The sequence below is a fragment of the Anabrus simplex genome, chromosome 2 (genome assembly GCF_040414725.1).
Source record: "Anabrus simplex isolate iqAnaSimp1 chromosome 2, ASM4041472v1, whole genome shotgun sequence".
Taxonomy (NCBI): Eukaryota; Metazoa; Arthropoda; class Insecta; order Orthoptera; family Tettigoniidae; genus Anabrus; species Anabrus simplex.
This window is the reverse complement of record NC_090266.1, coordinates 672,980,093-673,002,027: the sequence shown is the minus strand read 5'-3', so window position 1 is coordinate 673,002,027 and position 21,935 is coordinate 672,980,093. Positions and strand designations below refer to the sequence as shown.

Sequence of the window (21,935 nt, the reverse complement as noted above, 5' to 3'; positions counted from 1 at the left end):
TCATGATGATGGTGTCGTATTGTCCCCTTTTCCGGGGTCGCTCAGTGGGCGGAGCAAGAGTCCCAAAGGGTGGAACGTTCGCATGGCCAACTTTACTGTTTCGGAACAGACCTTCTGAATTATTTTTATTTGCAGGGCTATAGGTGACATAACATGAAAAAAATCGGAACAAAATAACAATAACATTTATTAAATAAATAACAGTCTGGACAATGCATACGAGAAAAGGAAAAATAACTATTTACACAAATGTAACTCAAAATCGACTGCTTCTGATTTGTAACATGAATGTATGTACACAGCATGCTCACGGGTTCCATTTGATTCAACATGTCTTCATTTAAACACCATCCAAAATCATGCTTCAGGTCATATCCCCGATTTATGCAACTGTAACATTGGACCAATCATAATTTTAGCAACAATGTTGTTATGACCAATAGTGCTACATTAGAATTCTTTTATTGACAACTTTAAAAGATTATTCACTTACTAATTTACGGTGGATAGATAGAGTATCACGTAGCGAAACGCGCAACCAACGTAAACTAAAACTCCATTTGACAATAAACCCCATTTTTAAAAAATCACTAAAAGAATTAACACTTGTTGAAACACATGGATAAGCTGTCACACAATTACACAATCTCCCCCGATTATTTATCAGCAGATTATATCATAGTATCGAGATTATTATTATTATTATTATTATTATTATTATTATTATTATTATTATTATTATTATTTTTTCTCCCTTCAGAATTAGGTTGAAGACCCTAGCATTATTTGCAGATAATAGCAATGAATCACCATGACCTGTGATGAATGACCAAAATAGGATGAATAAAAAATCGAAGAAACAATCACCATCACCATCAGTGAGGGATACATCGAAGAATGCACTCATAATCTCAGGGAAAGAAAAAAACCGTTAACAAGTCATTACTTTACATAATATAAGTTGTTGGGCGCAAGTTTATTATTATTCCCTGAATAATTAACCATGTCACCATAAATCACAATATCCCTATGACTAACATGTACCCTAGCGGTCATCATGTTGTCTAATATTATCAAATTTTTTCATCGCAATTGTCGCTCACATTTAACTCTCTACAACCAGTTTAAATTGTTCCGACTCATTATTATTAAATCCCTGATTATTACTCCTAAACGCATCTTCTCAATGAGATGCCTGCTGTCCACAGCTATCACCTTCCCTTCTAAGATCAGACTTACTTCACAAATAATTTCTTTACCAAAGCTTCGATTTAAGTATTGTTTTAACATAATCCGAAAAAATTTCATTATTATCGTCATGATTTTAATGAAGTCGCACATCATCATTATTATTATTATTATTATTATTACTATTATTATTATTATTATTATTACTATTATTATTATACTCCTCTGCGAACCATGTGACCTTGCCGCGGTGGGGTGGCTTGCGTGTCCCAATGATGCAGATAGCCGAGCCGCAGGTGCAACCATATCGGATGGGTATCTGTTGAGAGACCAGACTAACGAATGGTTCATCGAAAGGGGGGTAGCAGCCTTTCGGTAGTTGCAAGGGCGGCAGTCTAGATGATTGACTGATACGGCCTTGTAATAATACTCAACATGCTGAAGAAATGTTAGGAAGGAAGGAAGGAAGGAAGGAAGGAAGGAAGGAAGGAAGAAAAGATCAACTAAGAATCAGTGGATAACTCAGGAAATACTAGACCTGATTGATGAATGACGAAAATACAAGAATGTTAAAAATGAAGAGGGCAGAAAAGAATACAGGCGATTAAAGAATCAAGTGGATAGAAAGTGCAAGATAGCTAAGGAAGAATGGCTGAAGAAGTGCAAGGATGTCGAAGGCTGTATGGTCCTGGGAAAGGTAGATGCTGCATACAGGAAAATCAAGGAAACCTTTGGAGAAAGAAAATCTAGGTGTATGAATATTAAGAGCTCAGATGGAAAGCCACTTCTAGGGAAAGAAGACAAAGCAGAAAGATGGCAGGAACATATCCAACAGTTGTATCAAGGTAAAGATGTAGATAATTTGGTTCTGGAACATTTTTGAGGTCAGAGTTTGACAGAGCTGTGAGTGACCTAAATAGGAACAAGGCACCTGGAATTGATGACATTCCCTCTCAATTACTGCCTGCCTTAGGAGAAACCAGCATGGCAAGTTTATTTCATTTAGTGTGGAAGATGTATGAGACAGGAGAAGTCCCATCAGATTTTTGGCAGACTGTTGTTATACCTATTCCCAAGAAAGCCGGTGCTGACAGGTGTGAAAATTACCGCACCATTAGTTTAGTATCTCAAGCCTGCAAAATTTTAACACGTATTATTTACAGAAGAATGGAAAAACAAGTTGAAGCTGAGTTGGGAGAAGATCAATTTGGCTTCAGAAGAAATGTAGTAACACGTGAAGCAATCCTGACTTTACATCTGATCTTAGAGGATCGAATCAAGAAGGACAAGCCCACGTACATGGCATTCATAGATCTAGAAAAGGCATTCGATAATGTTGATTGCACCAAGCTATTTATGATTTTGAAGATGATAGGGATTAGATACCGAGAACGAAGAATTATCTACAATCTGTATAAAAATCAGTCTGCTGTGATAAGAATCGAGGGCTTTGAAAAAGAAGCAGCAATCCAGAAAGGTGTGAGGCAAGGCTGCAGTTTGTCCCCTCTCCTTTTCAATGTTTACATAGAACAGGCAGTAAAGGAAATCAAAGAGAAATTTGGAAAGGGAATCACAGTCCAAGGAGAGGAAATCAAAACCTTGAGATTTGCCGATGATATTGTTTTTTAATCTGAGACTGCAGAAGATCTCGAAGTTGCTGAATGGTATGGATGAGGTCTTGGGTAAGGAGTATCAGATGAAAATAAATAAGTCCAAAACAAAAGTAATGGAGTGCAGTCGAATGAAGGCAGGTGATGTAGGAAACATTAGATTAGGAAATGAAGTCTTAAAGGAAGTAGATGAATATTGTTACTTGGGTAGTAAAATAACTAACGATGGCAGAAGTAAGGAGGACATAAAATGCAGACTAGCACAAGCAAGGAAGAGCTTTCTTAAGAAAAGAAAATTGCTCACTTCAAACATTGATATCGGAATCAGAAAGATGTTTTTGAAGACTTTCGTGTGGAGGGTGGCATTGTATGGAAGTGAAACATGGACGATAACTATCTCAGAAAGAAGGAGAATAGAAGCTTTTGAAATGTGGTGTTACAGAAGAATGTTGAAGGTGAGATGGATAGATCGAATCACGAATGAAGAGATACTGAATCGAATTGGTGAGAGGAGATCGATTTGGCTAAATTTGACGAGAAGAAGAGATAGAATGAGAGGACACATCTTAAGACACCCAGGACTTTTTCAGTTGGTTTTTGAAGGAAGTGTAGGTGGTAAGAATGGTAGGGGTAGACCAAGGTATGAATATGACAAGCAGATTAGAGCAGATGTAGGATGCAATAGTTGTGTAGAAATTAAAAATTTAGCACAGTATAGGGTGGCATGGAGAGCTGCATCAAACCAGTCTATGGACTGATGACTCAAACACGCACTTATTATTAGCCTACATTTCCCCGTAATTCATTTTGAAGACCTTAATTACATGTAACCTCATGAAATTCACTAACAACTGGGGTTAGTCAATCACTGAATCAATACAGCAATATTCCAAGAAACGCACAAAATGAAATCAATGAATCAATGACTCTACCATCACCACGACTTAAATACTACATCTCCAACTAATCTACGTTTCATTATATAAGAACTATCAATCTACCGAAAGAGAAGAAAAAGTGACAAGAGTACTTATTGTTCCGATGTAAATCTTCGGCGTCTTGAATGTAGTTGTAGATGTCGGTTCCTCCTCCGGATTATGGTGGATTGTAGATGAACAAATTCATCGTGCTGGCTCACACACGTCGGCTTAACACATCAGGATTCCTGTGGAGTCAAATAGCATAGAATCACTCCAGCGGTGTTTTAGAATTCCCCAGGATTTCCTTCTTGGGTGGTCCATGATGACGGCTGGCCTTCGTTGATGTTGCTGAAACTAAAATTTATTATTAAAATTTGATCCACACTCATTGTAGACTAACAGTTGGCCTTACAGTACTTAACTGGCGCAGTGATGTACACTGTGGTTCAACCCTACAGAAAGCTTCAAAACTTGAGCTCATTTATCAGTTTACAGCACATCGTTGAGTGTTCTGAATCTTGAATAATCCACTATATTACTGTTGAAACAATGTTCCTCGGCCAGGTTTATTCTCGAATATTGCATTTCAGTGATAATCTTCCCTCATAATTCCTACCAGAACATTCCATAAATTTCTGCGGCAACACTTGACGTAATGTCGTGTACTGACTGTCCGTGGTTTTGAAACTTCCACCCAGGAAAATGAGCAGCAATATTATATCGCACTAGGCTGAATCGTCTACAGAGAAAATTAAATTAGCACACTCGAATACCATAATCGTCGTACAGTACTATATTGTAGTTAACTAGTTCCTTCGACTTTAGCAGTGACCATCGTATTCTGTCTCTTAGCCTTACTAAAAAAATACTGTTCGTCTCTTCTAAAACCACACTGTTCCTTTTCCCTTCTAAAACCACACTGTTCATTGTCTTTCCAGAATGATTCTCTGACTATCGGACAGCTTCACTAATTCTCATTGGTTGTCACCTATTCTGCAACGTGATTCGTTATTCCAAATTTGGAGCAGATCTTTCTGGAATCTCTCTCCCCCCTTTGCCTCCGGCTCGCTGTGTGACGTAAACTCAGTTCTCTCTCGTCCGCAGCGGAACGGCATGGTAATCAGGTGGTTCTTGCTCGCGCGTAGACCCGTGTTACATTACGAGAATTGAACCAACCTCTCTAAGACCAATGAAATACCATTTGGTTGGGTACAGTATTGATGAACACCCAGCCATGATTTTTTCTTCCCGTTTCCACCTCACAGTATCTTAACTCTGGTACTCGACTTGGGTAACTTGAGAAGAGTAGAGATGGTCCCTTTTTTTTTTTTTGACAAGTTGTTTTACGTCACACCGATACAGATAGGTCTTATGGCGATGATGGGACAGGAAAGGGCTAGGAGTGGGAAAGAATTGGCCGTGGCTTTAATTAAGGTACAGCCCCAGCATTTGCCAGGCGTGAAAATGGGAAACCACAGAAAACTATCTTCAGTTCTGCCGACAGTGGGTTATGAACCCACTATCTCCCGAATGCTGGATACTGGTCGCACTTAAGCGACTGCAGCTGTCAAGCTTGGTGAGAGATGGTCCTTACTAATGTGGCAACCAATAATCATTCCAGATTCAAAGTCTCTAAGTTTACTCCTTCCACCCATTCTGCAGGTATCACGTAACCCTCAACATTAAGCCCTTGGACTCCTTTAATGTCTTAATAACATCTAGGGTTTAATTTAATTTACAATACTGTCAGTTTCATAAAACTGCAAGTTTACTTTAAAAAAAACTTTTCCACTGTCCCAAGCCTGGTGAGAAGTGGCATCATTTTCACAAGTGCACAGAAGACATTCGGAAAAGTGTTGAGCCAGGCTGCCTGGATTACCACCCAAAGCTCTGTGTTATATCCAAGTCCAGCATTTACTGCGAGGATTTTGTCATTGGCGTTGGTCGAAAATGGCACCAATCCGTTGACCTGCTTTCGCCACATCACGCCCCTCTCCTTGACTACATTAATGACGCTGTGTTGTTTTTTATTTTTTATTTATTTTAAGCGCTTCCTTTTTATTTGTAAAGTGATAACCGTGAATACGGAATGAGATTTAGAACATGCAAAGGAGGACATCAGTAAGATAAGTTCCAGATTTCAAGTTCCCAAGTATTAAACAGAAATAAACACAAATATTCAAACTAATTGAGTGTGACTTGATACAATTTGATGTTCTTCTTTCAAGAACAAAACATATCATTCTTTGTTTAATAGTGTATATTTTTATTCCTTGTTCGATGATTTTTTTAAATTGTGTTTACAGGTATGTTATAGTGTAATATTTAACTTGTGTGTCCGACAGACTGAAAAGCTCTTAAGTTACATTTAACTCAGTCGACACTGGAAAGTATGGCTTCCTTCTTAACAAAAAAAAAATCCATCTTGGTATAACTGGGAACTAATCCAGAAACTGAAGGAAAAAGAAAGGGCGAGAAGGAAATACGAAAGATCAGGCCAAGAGTGCGACTAAGTGCAGTTTTCCACATTGTGAGGTCTATGTAGAAATCTGTAGAATGCTAAGTACAGAGACTACGTTTGGTCAATAGAAGATGATGTCATCACACGCCATAAACGCTTTTGGAATTTCATTAATAACAAAAGAAAATCTTCCCGTCCTCCTTCCACTATGGTACTAAAAAGAACGGAAATCCACAAAAAGGATAACATTGTAAATACATTTTCCCAAAATTTTGCAAAGTACCGTTCTCTTTCAGAGCCCTGCATTGCAACTCTCTCTCTTCCATTCACAATAGATACAGTGTCTACTCAAACTTCTGCGGCAGAAGGTTGTTTTTTTTTCTTTTTCCTAGTTGATTTACGTTGCACCAACACAGATAGTCTTTATGGCGACAATGGGACAGGAAAGGCCTAGTAATGGGAAGGAAGCGGCTGTGGCCTTAATTAAGGTACATCCCCAGCATTTGCCTGGTGTGAAAATGGGAAACCACGGACAACCATCTTCAGGGCTGCCGACAGTGGGGTTCGAAATCATTTAAGTGTGGGTGTTTATCACCTGAGTGGATAAAGGATTACATAATCCCTATTTTCAAAAAAGGTGATAACTGATAAGGTATTATTCGATAACTATAGACCATTAGTGCTTCTTTCACTTTTATCGAAGGTGGCAGACAGTCATATACAGGAGAACCTTGATACCTCTAATCGCCTCGCGAGCTAAATTTTATTTCGAGTTATCGAAATTTTGAGATATAGAGAGTACCGTTTTTGAGCATGTATAGCACATAATTGAATCATATTTATCTACGGGCTTATACTGAAAATATTATTTTTAACATATTTAAAAATATACAAACTAACTCTCTTTTATGGCATCACTTTAATTATAACCCTTATTATTGTCACTTTTTAGGAGACAAGATACAGTACATACAGTAGTGAAACAAGAAACATACCTCGGTTAACACCTTTGGAGAAAATCTGTTAGTTTGTTCTGTTTGTTACTGTTAATCTTTCCTCCCTTCACGTTGAATATTCTCATCAATACTACGCGGCCGAGATTCCTAAATGGAACTTGTCATCTGCGACTTTGGGGGCTGCTTTCGTACGTGGCCAGTAATTAATTCACACCCGAGAAACAGCGAGGCTCGCCGATTTTGCGATCATTAGAAGTTTTAGGTTCTTCCGTTCCCATCATATTAACTCCCAGAATCACTGTAAACCTTTCTTTACTTGTTAACTATTCCTCACAAACTACAAATGCCGTACTGCACAGTTAATGCTGCACAAAATTCAAGTTACAGAGTTTTTTTGCTTCCAGGTAGGAAATGTTTGCTTCAAGTAATAGAGAAATAAATGCATGTGAAGAATAGGACAAACAGCTGGGAAATTTAAGCTACTTTGAGATAGTGAAAATTCAGGTAATAGAGGTTCAAGATATTGAGATTCAGCTGTATAATCTTGCCTGTATGATTCTTTTAATCACCGGGCGAGTTGGCCGTGCGCGTAGAGGCGCGCGGCTGTGAGCTTGCATCCGGGAGATAGTAGGTTCGAATCCCACTATCGGCAGCCCTGAAGATGGTTTTCCGTGGTTTCCCATTTTCACACCAGGCAAATGCTGGGGCTGTACCTTAATTAAGGCCACGGCCGCTTCCTTCCAACTCCTAGGCCTTTCCTATCCCATCGTCGCCATAAGACCTATCTGTGTCGGTGCGACGTAAAGCCCCTAGAAAAAAAAAAAAAAAGATTCTTTTAATCAGTACATACACACATCACAGCATAGATTTGTTAAAAGCATGTCAACCGTTACCAATCTGTCAGTTTATTCATCTATATATTTTATATATACTGATTTCTCCAAAGCCTTTGACTCGTTACAACACAGGCCTTGTTGAAGAAATTGTCAGCATATGGGATCGTATGAATAAAAGTGAGTAACTTCTTAGTTGTTTTTCAGGAGCAGTGGAAAAGTGGCTCACTCGAATGAGCAATTGCTCCATTTCTTATGAATAAAACGTTGTTTGCAACTGCAGATACTTTGCTCTGTGACTTGAACAATCACTTAGCTACTGCTCACTTATGACATCAGCATAATTGTATTTCTAACTGGAGAGCATAAGCAAAACCAGCTCTGTAGAAAAAAACTGGCCAAGAGACCCGGGCTTAATTTGTGCCAATTAGTAAAGGCTTCTCCGTTTGGTATGAAAAGCTGCAGTTACCACAGTCCAGTAAGCAGAAATCTGCAGCTTTAAAACAGTTTGTTTTGATATATCAGTCAAAACATAGTGTAGGATTTACGGAGGCGCAGTTATTTAAGAAAATCTTCAATATGATATGTAGGCTGGAAAAGAAGACAAACCTGAAGTAGACGGGAAAAGGATAGTGTTTTAAATCTGGGAGGAGACCCTTTATAATCTTATAGAAGGAGACAGCAATCCATCTATTTCAAAGTTAGATATTTTAATGTTATCTCAATTTAAAATAATTAAATCATTTTACAATTAACGGGGGTGGTCACCAGTTACACTCTGTTAACATCCTCTTCTACAGGTGTAAGTGGTGGTGGTGGTGGTGGTGGTGGTGGTGGTGGTTGTGGTGGTGATGGTGTTCCTGATTGTTAAATACTGTCGCAAACTCCCTACCAGAAAAAAAAAATTTCTTTCTTACTTATCACTGAAAATCATATCCAATCGTTGCAATATCATCTCACCTTTGTTATTCTCTCTCTCTCTCTCTCTCTCTCTCCCCTCCTTTTTTTTTTTTTTTTTTGCACAATCACTTAGCTACTGCTCACTTATGACATCAGCATAATTGTATTTCTAACTGGAGAGCATAAGCAAAACCAGCTCTGTAGAAAAAAACTGGCCAAGAGACTGGTACTGCACTAACAACTTCATCTTCCCCAGTGATTCATATTACATTTTTGTCAATTTTGGGCACATCATATTCCTGATTATTTCGATGTTTGGCAATATTATGTAGAACAAAGCTGCACGAAAGTTGAAGGTACTTCTCTGTAGTCTTACTTTACTCTGTTGTATAGGAAAGTCTTGTTTTACTTGGCCGAAACACCTTTCAATTGTTAGTCTTTTCTTTTTATAGCACTTGTTATGTCAGTTGTTCTGGAGTTTCATGGTTCTGATTCAGTATCATCAGCCAACTGCATAACTAGCATCAGCAAGTAGCACAGTATTTCCTGTTTTCTCCTAGTACTCTGCATGCATGGGAATTTCTTCAGATGTGGGAATCGTGTACAGATTCAGCCCCAAAAGCATCTATGCTTGTAAATTCTTCCTTTGTATTTCATCTGGCTTGGACATTAATGCAGGCAATTTCTTTTCAATTAATATATTTATCTCCGAATCTACTATGCATTTTTATTATCACACGAGTACAATTGACAGCTCCCAATAGCTGCAAGGAATCTGTACATTTCTTGCCATTCGACTTGCAGCTTCAAGGGCATCATCAGTAACAAGAAATCGTATCCATTAGTCTGCATTTGCTAAGATGGCATTCATTACCTTTGTATATGTTAGAGATATATTGCTCTGATCCACTCCTACATCATTTCATATTCCATGCTGAAATCCTGGATTACACACATAACACAAGAAGAATCACATTTCCCCTTCTCTGTGCAAAGCTCCCGTATTCTTGCATTGGAGTCCTCCAAGTGGTACTGCACTAACAACTGAACCTTCTTCTGCTGAAACCTATAAAGCTCTTCATAGTTAACCCATGTGACTCTGTAAGGATTTTATAAATCTTTCCGCACTGTACGCAAACATATACTCCGCCATTTCACCTTTGGATTGTATACTCCTCGATCTTGAGTGACCTACAGAGGTAACTCCAAAATTCACGAGTAGTTACTCCATCAGATGGGGAAAATGTATGTCCTACTCATACCATTCTTGAGTAAATGCTCTGCGATTGAATAGGAAGTGAGCGACTGCTAAAGGTGGAGAACTTGCTCCCAAAGTGAGCACGTACTACCCGGTTTTATTCATACCAATGCGAGTAACTGCTCCAAAACTGTGAGTAATTACTCACTTTTGTTCATATGATCCATGGAGTGTCCAGGAGTATTTTTGAGTGGCTGAAGGTTAACGTGGAAAAACAAATATGTTTTGTCATTTCTGAGGGTTTGATATCTAACCCATACCAACCTTCATCTGGCATCCCACTGGGATCACTGTTATGCCCTCTTGTATTTCTTTTGTTTCTATATGACATTACTTCTGTCATTCAGAATAGCAAATGTCTCCTGTACATTTAAAACTATACAGAGTCATAGAAGATGATGGTGATGGCAACTATCTACAAAGGGATTTGAAGCAAATATGCGAGTGGTGTGATGTGTGGCCCCTCAGAGTAAGTAAAATTAAGTGTCGTGTCATGTCATTTAGGGCTGGTTTGACCATCTGGTGGTAAAGTCGCTGGCAGCTGCCCGGGAGTTAAACTACCTGGAGGTGTAAATCAGCTGGTACTTTGGCTTGCGGGCAACCACCTCTGTGCAAACGCTAGGTAGCTACTCGGAGCTAGAGCTAGACTGATTTTCAGCGACTTCTCGTTTTCGAGTGTGGTGCTATCTGTCGTCAGATGTACGAAGCTCAGTTTGATTGTCTTATTTTCCTGTACTTGTATCTGCTGATTATCACCAAAATGTCTAATAAGGGAAGTCTTAAGAGCTATGGACAACGATTTATATCAAGCTTTCGTGATTTTAATTTATGAGCTTCAAAATCGGTACCTAATTGGGATTAAAATCTCGAGATTACATTTTCTTACGCCAGTTATAACCTATGTAACGCAGCGTTTTTAGAAAGTATTCTCGTAGTAGATTGGTCAAGTCGCTCGCTCCGTAATAGAAGGTACGCAGGTTTTCATCGTCTTTCTAATTTGCATTTAAAATTTTATTTTCATTCCCTGCCATTGTTCTTAACTCTCTTTTATGCGCTTCCATATACGTAAACACACACACATCTTCCTTACGCACTTATTGCCTTTGAGCATTCTATCTGCAGGCTTCTGTGAATTTATTAAGTATCTCCACGATCCTCTATTTGCAACTAGCTCTGTGACCTCGTTAGTTCCACATGCTTCCATTTATTGATAAAGCATTTCATTGTAATGTTTAACTTTATGAAGATAAAGTTGGAAGGTACTGTAAATGTAAAGAACTAATTGGGGTAAATATCCATTCATAGGAAGAGGCATTCGGGAATGGAATAGTTTCCAATTTCTTCGAAATCATTTACAAGAAGAATATGTAAACAGCTGATAGGGAATCTGCTACCTGACGACAGTCCTATATGCTATATTAATCATAACATCACTTTCTATAAGTAGCACACATATAAAGCATTTTCCTAGTAGACATAATATTGTGATTAAACATTTCAATGAAATATATTAACAAAAGAACGTATGAAAATAGGCATACCGATTAATACAACGCTAATAATAAAAATAAAAAAAGATTCGTCATAATGAAGAGTCGAACTTGAATACTCGCATTATGAAGCAAGCGTGTTAGCCATTAAGCTATGAAAATGCTTGGGATTACTTGGATACATACACTAAGTTATTCCTAGTGTCTGAAAACTGAAAAAGTAGAAAACTAGAGCTCATTTGAAATGATTTCCAAATAGGTTGATTTTATATACTTTTAGAGTTTCTTTGCGAAAGCTTGACGTATAAAATATGTTCCCTACGGTACCGATGCGAGAGGCTGATGTGACCGTTGCAACTCAAGGGAAGCATTGATGTTCAAAATCCTGCAATGCAGTATCGATCACTGTTACAGTATCATGCTTTTTTCAGTATGCTAAGCTAATTTAGTTGTATGTCACCAGAAATACAGCTAATAATGTTCAGCTCTCAAAACTTGCCCGGCAGATGAAGTCTTACCGGGCCCTCGAAGGGGCCGATAAATTACGCGCTGGGTAACTACGATTTATGCTGCTGATAGCACTACCTGGGAGTGGTCGAAGGGAAACATCCTTTTACGCGGAGGGCAAGTTACGCGCTACTTTACCAGTAGGTGGTAGAACAGGCCCTTACTTGAAAATTAACACCTGCCTTTTACAGATATAAAATCAGTGGAGAATGTTTAAATCGTGTGAAGGAGTTTAATGACCTAGGTGTAATTCTTAGTAACAGGAATGACTTATCTTTTGAGAAACTCACTGATAATATTATAAAGAAAGCTTTGACTACTCAAGTTTATCAAAAGAAATTGTAAGGATGTCAATAACACTGCATGTGCCAAAACAGTGTGGTATTCTCTGGTGAGTTTGGTTGTAACTAGTATCTACTGTATCAGAAAAGTCACGGAATAAGGTTCATGAGAAGGATTAGTTTTGAATACATGGACATACAACTCTCTTCAAGCAGGTATGAAGAATTTGTAAAAAATTGTTGGAATGAATACGCTGGGATCATGTCAGAAATGTGCAAACGTGTTGTTAGTAACTAAATGCTTGGAGAGTAAAGTGAACTGTCTGGTTATACTGGGGTTGATTCTGCTTCGTGTTCAAGCTGGCGAACAAGGCAGAAATTTACATTCCACCTGTACAAATGTAGGACGGTTGTACACCAAAATTCTTGGTTCATGCAAGCCCTTAGGACCATAAATCAGCTGGAAGGGTCACTTGACTTTTTTCATCACCCTTCTACTGCAATACAGAAAGCCTTTTCGGGAGTAGAACATTGTAATTGTGTAAATTAAATGTAAATTATGTGAATAGTCTGTATTATGTATTATACCGGTAGGAAATCTGTAAAAATGTATAGTTGTATGTATGTGTAAATTTGTATTTATCTATAAATTTTCTCTTACTGTGTTATTTAATTTTTTGTTACATTATCTGTAATTGAGTTGTCCTGTAGATGATAAATATATTTTATTACAGTGGTTCCAAATAGTGATGGGGTAATCGAATACAAAGTAATCACTTATATAATTATTCCATTTAATTTGATTATTTTTCCCATTCAATTATTTTTCGATTATTCATTCGAAACTCCATCCGAATGAATTGAGGCTTTCGAATACTGAATGCTGATAATGTGTTTTTTACAGGTATGTTATAGCGTAAATCTATATTTAACTTGTGTTTGACAGAGTGGAAAGCTTTTATGTTACATTTAACTGAGTCGACACTGGAAAATATGGCTTCCTTCTTAACAAATCAACTCGTAAATCTCATCACAGGGAAATTAAAATTTCCTGTCTCCATTCCCTTACAAGAAGTGTCTGGATGGGGCGATCTGTCTCTGATAAGCCTTTCGTAAATAATACTATCTCATACTCCACACGTGTGAATGAGTCATGTACTCAGATGCCATTGCATAGTATGCATAGATTGATATTTTAATTCGAGATACGAAGCGCAATGCTAGTTTTGACTTGGCTCACCAAATTTATCAAGTCGTGAACGAAAATTTGCCAAAATTTTATCTAAATGACGAAAACCCTGGTTGCTATCTTTGAAATTCTGTCGCTAAGTGACTTAATCCTTCACGGGCGGCGATGTTTTATGGCTGAGGGCAAAGGGTGAATTTCGGGGGAAAAGTAGTTTTTTGTAAATTCTGCTAAGACCATCCTAAATTATGCATTCTTGTATAAAAACATTTCGGGTTTTGCTGAATTTCAGCACTGATCTGCTCCAGGAAAGAAGTTTTACTATTTTGAAAAAACTTTTTACTGCAGTAATGTAGTTTGTGAAATTATTATTATAAGTTTATTACTATAATCAGTTCTCTGACCAAATACAACACGAGAGACAAATAATAATAATAATAATAATAATAATAATAATAATAATAATAATAATAATAATAATAATCCTAAAAATAAGCAATGTACAGTTGTGAATCTTATTACATTAATAATTATTCACTAAATAAATACCACACAAGAGAGGCAACATAATAATAATAATAATAATAATAATTCCTATCTGTGTTGGTGTGGCGTAATTCAAATAGCAAAAATAATAATAATCCTGAAAATAAGCTATGCACAGTTCAAAATTTTATCACCACTGTAATAATTGTTTGGTGAATAAATACCACATGAAAGGGACAGCACAATAATAATAATAATAATAATAATAATAATAATAATAACAACAAGAAGAATCATAATAACCTCACCAATAAATGCCTGAAACATTTGGAGGAGAACATGATGCAATTCTTGAGTTTTTAGTCTGGGGTGTTGCTTTCTTCTTATTTGTGTTTCCCTGAATGAAAGTTTAATTCATAATTATCTCACAATCTCATCATCAAAGAAAAGATAAAATTACAGTAGTGGATCAGTATCTTGATCAAAATGTGATAGTAATATTGGCTCCTGTTGAATATTATATATTCAGAGGTGCCAACTATTACGGATTATCCATAATTATTTCCTCTCATGATTACCACTTTATGGTCAAAGGGGAAATTATTATGGAAAAGCAACATAATCACAAAGAAAATAATTTCTACAGAAAAAAGGAGGGAAGGAAAAGTTATCGTTTCAGTTATTACTGCTCAACCCTCCTCCTTTCAATGCTTGTGAATTGAGAACGATACATCGATTATCACTTATTTTTTCTTCCCATGAGCATGGTAAAATAACTGTATGAATGAAGCAGCTCTACTCTGCTCATCTGCACTATACAATGTAATGTTGCATTATCGCAGTATTAAGTGTACCTGACGGTAACTCTCCCACAGAAAGAGTTTTCAGTGTTAATAAGAGAAAACAGAACGACTTCAAGCCTACATTAAGCTCATCTACACTGGAATCGCTTATTGTTCAGATGTCCAAAACGTTATCACAGGGGAAAGTATGCTTCAAGAAAACCCACACTGAAGAGTAGCTGCTGGGTGCAAAACAAGTTGAAAAATGTTTTATGACAGAATTGACTTGTAATGCGTAAATTGTGTTGTGTAATATGATATACTTTAGAATATACTGCTGTCGGAAAGGGCAAAGGGCGTGCCATTATCCAGAAGGGAAGAGGATGCTTTGTATTTGACTCAAAATATTTCTGAGGGGCAGGAGGGAGGCCACTTCAAAGGTTGGCACCTCTGTATATTGGAATCCTTGTTCATGGGCCAGATCAAAATTACTATTGTCAGTCCAGGCAGCGCCGGATGCATGTCACTATCGTCTGTATAATAACGTGTGCCGTTCTTGTATTAACTACTGCTGCCAGAAGAAATCTTGGACCGGGCGAGTTGGCCGTGCGTGTAGAGGCGCGCGGCTGTGAGCTTGCATCCAGGAGATCGTGGGTTCGAGCCCCACTGTCGGCAGCCCTGAAGATGGTTTTCCGTGGTTTCCCATTTTCACACCAGGCAAATGCTGGGGCTGTACCTTAATTAAGGCCACGGCCGCTTCCTTCCAACTCCTAGGCCTTTCCTATCCCATCGTCGCCATAAGACCTATCTGTGTCGGTACGACGTAAAGCAACTAGCAAGAAAAAAAATATATCTTGGGAGATTAACCTTCACACTCTCTAAATAAGAATTCTGACACTTTGCTGCCACTTCCATTAACTATCTCATCACTTGTGATTAGTTTTCTTTGAACTATTTTGCCAAAAACACAGAGATAAAATGGAAAATGTGGACCACAACATTCTGCAAATTGCGCATGGTGAACAAACTCAGCTGATAACTTGCAATGAAATTTGTTTACTATAATTGTAATGCCACCATCCAGCTTTGAAATGTTTGGAAGTGCAGCTTATATCATCTTTTGACCCATATATGGGTTTCCTCCCATGAGGATATGGACAGGTAACCCATATATGGGTTTTCGTCTGGGTAAGGTTAATAAAGACTACAGATGACTAGAGTTCGCAACACATGATAATGATGATGATGATGATCACGATGACGACGTTTTGTGATAATGGTTCTTTCCCCCGCCAAGAAAATGTGTAGGCCTAAATGGTCAACACAAATCAATAATGGTTGAAAACATGAAGGAATAGCTGATAGTGGGGGTTATTGTTTTTAGAGGAAGTACAACTGGGCAACCATCCTCTATTAATACTAAGCAGAGGAAAGGAGGGGTGGGGTAGAAGTTATCTGACACTTAGGAAAATTAAGGGCCGAGTGAGTTGGCCATGCGTTTAGGGGCTCGCAGCTATGAGCTTGCATTTGGGAGATAGTTGGTTTAAACCCCATTGTCGGCACCCCTGAAGATGGTTTTCCATGGTTTTTCACTTTCACACCAGACAACTCCTGGGGCTGTTCCGTAATTAAGGCCATTGCTGCTTCCTTCCCACTCCTAGCCCCTTCTTGTCCCATCGTTGCCGTAAGATCTGGCTCGGTGCGATGTAAAGTCAATTGAAAAAATAGTTTGAAAGATTAAGGTATTGTTCAAAGAAAGACAAGGCCCACGAATGGCGTGAAAATGAAAGACTCCCTAGGCCTTGGAAACCTAATACCTTCGGATCGGAAAAGAACAAGAGTTGACTAAGAAAGGTTGGTTAGCATAGATAGATAAAGTAAGGAGCCTGGCACGAGAAAGTGAAAGCAATGGCTGGACTCCGCTAACGGCCCCGTGGTCACCAACCCACCCATGCTTGGTCACTGTGTTGATCAATAAATCACCACTAATATGCATTTGTGGCAGATGCCCAGGTGGCAGTTTGCCTACAATTTGTTTACCTAGTCTTTTCTTAAATTGTTTGAAATTCTCTGGGGCCCCTTTTAGTTGCTTCTTACAACAAGCAGGGGATACCAAGGATGTTATTCTACTGCCTAACCCCCTGGGGAAAATAATGGTTGGTGAATGAAAGGGACAGGGCTTTATTGTTACGGGTTTACCCGTGGACCAGCAGAGGTGAAAGAAGGTGCCAGGATGAATGGGTCTAGCTACAAAGTCAAAGTTAATTTAAAATTTTAACAAAGGTTATATTTAAAAAAAAAACCCAAATTTTAACAACTTTTCACTTAGTGAAATAACAATGACGTAGCAACTTAGAAACAAGACCTAGAAAGATCCAAGACTTCAGAATTTTAACACTCTTGGGCTACAAGCCCCTAGTTTTACAATTTTGAGCTCCTAGCTCAACTTTACAAAACCACAAATTTGTTCAAAGGGCAGAAATTCCCTAATACATGGAGCACTTGCTCCCAATTCACAATATCAAGCCTCCCATAGGCATTCTTACAGTACTTGAAAAGAGCTGACGTGTTCTCAGTGTTCCCAGCCTACTCAAGGCAACACAATGTGAAAATCTAATAATCACTGGCCTTATAAGGCACTATTTACAAATAGCAATCTTATTACACAGAGGTATCTAGTACCCAACCTACGGGGCCTTAGTGAAAAAGAACAGGTTCAATAAACGGCCCGAGTACAACTGGAATGGAGTCAAAGATTGAGCTCCCCAAAAAAATTTACAGACCTATAGGGCACTTGGCCAACAAAACAGGGGCTAATCCCAAACTACTGAGGTAGCGCGAATAGAGATAACTTCAATACATTGGAGAAACAAAATACGGTACCTCAAATCAAGATGAAGGGGAGTTCGAGAGGGTATATCACTCTCTATCCCCAGTTTACAGTTAAAGATTTATGAAATTTTACATGAGCCAAAAGGAGATTTACATTTAGAGAAGTTAGTTACGTAGTTAAAGTTTCAAACCTTTCCCTCTGGTTAAACTGCGGAGCTAGCAAAAGGTGAAGATGTTAAGTGGCCATACCTTGTCGGAGTACTGCTGCCTGATGAAAGAGGCACCTCCTGCTTGACACACACACTTAGTTAGATGTTGATCAAATGGCCAAGAGACGTGAAAATCTGCAGTTTATAAACCCTGGGGGAAGGTTCGAGACCTTTCATGAATAATCAACACACACCCACAGAGTTTTATTGGTTAAAATCAAAAGTTACACTCAAAATCGAAGAAGAATTATGGGAGTGGTTGGAAATTAATTACAGAAATTCTTGATTGGCTAAATTCAAAACTGGCGGAAAGAAAAGATAAATATTGCCAACCCGAAAATGAATGAACGAAATTTAGTATAGATAAAACTTATGAATACAAAGTTTCTTCAAAAAAGGTTCCTTCACTTCGCACCAGGGTGCACGATCAAAGTTTGTTAGTAGTGACATTTATAAGAGAATGTCCAAACTTCTTGATGAACAGAAAACAAAACCCGTAGAATTTCATACAGTACTGGAAACTTCACAATAACAAAATTACGGTAGTGACATCTTCAGAGAAAATTTATAAGTTGGTCCAGTTACAAGTTCATTGTTCCTCCTGTAGAGAAGTTCTTTAAGGCGCAAGATTTAAATGTGCGGTGTTGAGGTGTACCTCCCGGTACAGTCATCATCATCATCATCACCATCATCTTCATAAACATACTTTGGTGTGAACTTAAAGATAGAGTAATATAATTTATTTTTTCCTTGTGACACATAATTAAAGTAGGTATATTGCCTCCAGCTAGTTAAAAGAAATTGTCATTTGGTAGTACTGGAGCTTACTTCCATTATGTGATCAGAAGATGGCATGTAAAGATAATGATAGTTCATTCACTCGTTTAGTTTCAACTTGAGATTAATTTGAAAAATGCTTATTTCATCTCTTTGCTTATTTCAGTCGATTATCCATCCAGCACACTTAAACCTAAAACTTTATTCATGACGTGTGTGATTATTGTGTGTTACAACTGAATGATATTTGAAATTGATTATTTGATTATGTAAATATTCATATGGAGGTTATTTGATTATTTAAAGTATTTGATTATCCCATAACTAATTCCAGAGGTAGCAATTTTAGTGATGTCAAAACAGTTTGAAGATAATTCTGATGATACTGATGAGGAAAGTGACGTAAACTGTGACGACGTGCCAGGCCCTGCAAAGCTTGTTCGCAAGACATACAAAAGAAACAATGAATGGAACTAGACAAAGAGCCCGTTATTTATAGACGAACTGAGTGTTGTGGGATTAATCACGACTTACTGGACAAGTTTGAGATGCAACACCCATCTGACCACTCATTTTTTCTGAAATGTCTTGAACCCTTTTTCACAAAATTTTCTGACCAAACCTTTACACCGGGCAAGTTGGCCGTGCAGTTAGGGGCGCGCAGCTGTGAGCTTGCATCCGGGAGATAGTGGTTTCAAACCCCAGTGTCGCCAGCCCTGAAGATGGTTTACCGTGGTTTCCCATTTTTACACCACGCAAATGCTGGGGCTGTACCTTAATTAAGGCCATGGCCGCTTCCTTTCCAGTCCTAGACCTTTCCTGTACCATCATCGCCATAAGACATGTCTGTGTCTATGCAGCGTAAAGCAAGTAGCAAACCTTTACGTAAGCAACAAAACAACTGAACAATCCTTACAGAAAGAAGTTTGAAAGACTTGCATATTACCCAAACAGAAAAGAAAAGATGCCACCGAAAGGTTTAAACTGCCAAGAACTTTCAATTATTTCCTCCCCACCCAACTATAGCAAACATGTGGTGTTGCTCTTCATTTATAGGAATGTTTCAAGATTTACCATATCAATAATTTTGAGGCAACAAAACTGGCAATTTCATCATTATTATTTTTATCATGCCTTTATTTACATAGCGCGAATCAGCCTGCTATTGTGCCGAACCTTATCTTATAATGTATAAACAGTTCAACATTTATTACAGATTACTTAGTACACACATATACTGTACATTATAATATTAAACTTTACACATAGTTATAAAAACAGTTTAAAGGAAAGAAACATATATAAAATAACTCTGAATAAAGAAAATTGTCCTAATTCATCAATAAAAACAAATTTAGTATAGCTTAGTGACACAGAATGAAATAACAAAACGGGAAAACAGAATTCGTGTATTTACAATCAGCTTGATCGGTCCAAGGACCACTGCCAACATTTCTTTTTAAATATCGGTTCAGATAGTGTCCCTTAGGTCATTGGGTAACGAATTCTGTGTTTGAATTGTACTGACAATTAAAGAATTATTGTAGAGAGTGGTATTGGTATTTTGAGGGTTACCGAGCTCGATAGCTGCAGTCGCTTAAGTGCGGCCAGTATCCAGTATTCGGGAGGTAGTAGGTTCGAATCCCACTGTCGGCAGCCCTGAAGATGGTTTTCCGTGGTTTCCCATTTTCACACCAGGCAAATGCTGGGGCTGTACCTTAATTAAGGCCACGGCCCCTTCCTTCCCACTCCTAGCCCTTTCCTGTCCCATCGTCGCCCTGAGACATATCTGTGTCGGTGCGACGTAAAGCCAATAGCAAAAAAAAATTTTGAGGGTTAGGTTAGCTGCAGCTCTAGTCGGAATATTATGATTGGTTGAGAACAACTGGAAATAATTTGTTAGATTCTTTGTTGTTCCTCATTATCCATTTCCCTCGTCCAGCTTCAGCCGGCTATGGGTGTTTGACACCTTTCCATCTTCCTCTACCCAACCACCATTGTGTTCCAATCCAAGTTTCTTCTAATTATGTTATTCTTGATCATTTTCATCCACCTTAGTTCGGGTCTCCCTCTTGCCGTCCTCCTATCTGGATCTCCATTGTCCGCTTCCATCGTCTTAACACATCCAGATCATTTAAGTTCATCCCTCCCCATCATAATCTATCATCTATCGTAAAGCATTTCCACTTCCGATTTCCTTCCTGACATCCTCATTTATTACTCTGTCCTTTCTTGTCTTTCCTATCATACTTCTAAAGATTTTGTTTCATTGGTCTGGAATTTATTCTCCCGTCTTTTTGTTAGTATCCAGTCTCTGCTGCGTCTCAGTATTGGGCTGTAGTACATCTTATACATTACCTCTTAAGTACTTGCAGCTCTCGACAATTTCAACGTTTTGTCCCCTTTATAATTATTTATATGTACTGCCTGACAAAAAAATAGAAGCACACACAGAGGGAGGAGGAAACTAAATGAACTTCACATGTTGAGAGGGTATGCGATATTATTTCAGTGATTACAAAATTGAGTCAAATTTACAAAGAACTTGGCAGTACAATCCCACTTACCAGTATGACGTTGCATCCACTCTTGTTGGGAAGAGTGTCATAAAGCCATTGTATCCTCTCCTGAGGCAACGTAGCCCACAAGTGTTTTAACTGGCCCGTGATATCCTGGATGCTGGCACAGGGTCAAAGTTGATATTCAAGCAGGTCCCACGTATGTTCAATCGGGGACAGATCTGGGGATCTTGCTGGCTACGGGAGTACCGCAACTTCATACAAGCAGTTCATAGACACACGTGCCATGTCTGGACAATCATTATCCTGTTGAAAACCGGCACCAAGATACTTTTGCATGAGAAGTAAGACATGAGAACACAGATTGTCCGTGACATAATTTTGTGCCGTCAGAGTTTCCTCAATCACTACCAACCATGACCTGAAGTCATACTTGATGGCTCCCCACACCATGATGCCAGGAGCAACACCACTGTGCATCTCCAAAACATTGGAAGAATGGGACCTCTCCCCTGGTTGCCACTATACTCTCAGACGATGGTCAAGTTGCTTTACGTCGCACCAATATAGATAGGTCTTATGGTCTTATGGCGATGATGGGGTGGGAAAAAATAGCTAGGAGTGGGATGCGAGCAGCCGTGGCCTTAATTAAGGTACAGCCCCAGGATTTGCCTGGTGTGAAAAGGGAAACCACGGAAAACCATCTTCAGGGATGCTGGCATTGGGGTTCAAACTCACTA

The 21,935-nt window shown here is 38.5% G+C and overlaps 1 protein-coding gene across 2 annotated transcripts in view; it reads left to right on the top strand.

Annotated features, from left to right (window-relative positions):
- Window positions 1–21,935, top strand: part of LOC136864354 (leucine-rich repeats and immunoglobulin-like domains protein 3) — a 238,509-nt gene that overhangs the window by 79,736 nt on the left and 136,838 nt on the right. The window lies entirely within an intron of this gene.